The sequence below is a fragment of the Homarus americanus genome, unplaced genomic scaffold (assembly GCF_018991925.1).
Source record: "Homarus americanus isolate GMGI-L3 unplaced genomic scaffold, GMGI_Hamer_2.0 scaffold52806, whole genome shotgun sequence".
Taxonomy (NCBI): domain Eukaryota; kingdom Metazoa; phylum Arthropoda; class Malacostraca; order Decapoda; family Nephropidae; genus Homarus; species Homarus americanus.
Window position 1 is genome coordinate 7698539 of NW_024720773.1, and position 2282 is coordinate 7700820.

A 2282-nucleotide genomic window follows, 5' to 3' on the forward strand; every position below is an offset into this window, starting at 1 on the left:
TTTTAATTGGTGTTTGTACTCACTGTAACTGTGTATATGACTGTATTTAACACCTGTACCCGTGTGTGTACCTGTGTCTGTATTTAACACCTGTACCCGTGTGTATACCTGCGTCTGTACTTACATCTGTACCTGTGTTTGTAATTTGACCTGTAATTTCTCTATGAATGAAATATTAACCTCTCAAAAAAAAAATCCTTTGGAGGAATTTATAGGAAAAAAAAAGTCAGTCAATATTGGTTGATTTGGGATTGACGTCATACGCTAATTACATATTCTACCTGAGGTTTTACAGGTAAGGAAACTCTTAATTGCTCACTAATTATTTTGATTTTTTTTTGTGTGTCTGTGTGTTTAATTATTTGGTCAATGAGTTACAAATGTGTGAGTGAATACATACATACATACATACATACATACATACATACATACATACATACATACAGATATATTTTTTACTCTCTCTCTCTCTCTCTCTCTCTCTCTCTCTCTCTCTCTCTCTCTCTCTCTCTCTCTCTCTCTCTACCGACACGGGTTATAGATATCAGATTATACGCCCTATAATGGACGCTAAAGGCCCGATTACTCCCTTTACTGACACTCCTGTTATGTGTTTTATCAGATTTTAGCATCAATTATACACCAAAGCGTTTATATTGACGTCACCGTTACCTGTATATCGATTATATCACAAATTATAGGAAAAATCCCTCATTATAGTTCTACTGATACCCCTATTATGGATTATATTGGATTATACCACCTAACATTGGATTATATTGGTTAAATCAGCTATAATGGCGATTTATATCAGATTATACTAGTAGTGATTGGCTGACGGATGAATTATACTTGAATGTGATTGGCTGACGGATGAATTATACTTGAATGTGATTGGCTGACGGATGAATTATACTTGAACGTGATTGGCTGACGGATAAATCATACTTGAAGGTGATTGGCTGACGAATAAAGACTACAATAACCTGATTGGCTAACGGATAAATTATACTTGAACGTGATTGGCTGACGGATAAATCATACTTGAAGGTGATTGGCTGACGGAATTATAAGCAATAATATCCGTCTCTAGCTTCGTGTGCAGAATTCAAAGCTAAAATTCAGAATAAAAACATTTAAAATTTCTGACGTCATTTTAAAAACTTTGGAAAACTTCTTCAGTATTTATTTATTTATTTATTTATTAATCTCTGTCCAGCGAGGCGGAGTCAGCCTGATAAACTCTCTCTCTCTCTCTCTCTCTCTCTCTCTCTCTCTCTCTCTCTCTCTCTCTCTCTCTCTCTCTCTCTCTCTCTCTCTCTCTCTCTCTCTCTCTCTCTCTCTCCTTCGCCTTCCTCCCCTGCCTCCCTCTCCCTCCCTCCTCCCTACCCTCCCCTACCCTCCCTGGCTGTTCATGTTCCTTCACTAAGACGACAAGCCTTAACGACTGAAAAAGAGACTCTCAAAAGGGCCTTGGAGAGAGAGAGAGAGAGAGAGTTGCATCCCACGCCAAATTGACTTCTGGGAATTCTCTAGAGTGAGGAGACGGAAAAGGAAAGGAATGAAAGGAGGGAAGGAAAGGAGGGAAGGAGGAAGGAAGGGAGGGAGGGAGGGAAGATGGATGGTCAACTCCTTTATCTTAAGAGAATTGTCGAAGAGTTTTGAGCAAAAATTGACGGGGAAATATCACTCTCTCTCTCTCTCTCTCTTTTCTCTCTGTCTCTCTCTCTCTCATGTATACTGTAGAGGTTTAAATATAGATAAATAGATAGATAGATAGATAGATAGATAGATAGACAGATACATAGACAGATAGATAGACAGACAGACAGACAGACAGACAGACAGATGAAGTGGGTAAGGACCATCTGAGGCCAAATTTTTAACTTTAGTGTTGATAAAATTAATTCGCTCACCTGAACCATTATTGTGATTAATTAAATGAAAATATTTAATCTGGACGAAATATGACGAAATGAGAGAGAGAGAGAGAGAGAGAGAGAGAGAGAGAGAGAGTAATTACAATAAAGACAGGACACAGAACACAACAAGAGAGTGATAGTTTTATTATGATAAATAGTTGGGCCTGGCGACTCTCTCTCTCTCTCTCTCTCTCTGTCTCTCTCTCTCTCTCTCTCTCCTACCTTGATAATTAATTAGCAGGTAAAATAATTAGCATAGACAGGTGTTCTATATTATCTTGCCACACTCAATTAGCGCTAAATGAATTCTCGTAGGATTTCTCGTAGGATTTCGTATGTTCTCTCGTAGGATATGTCGTA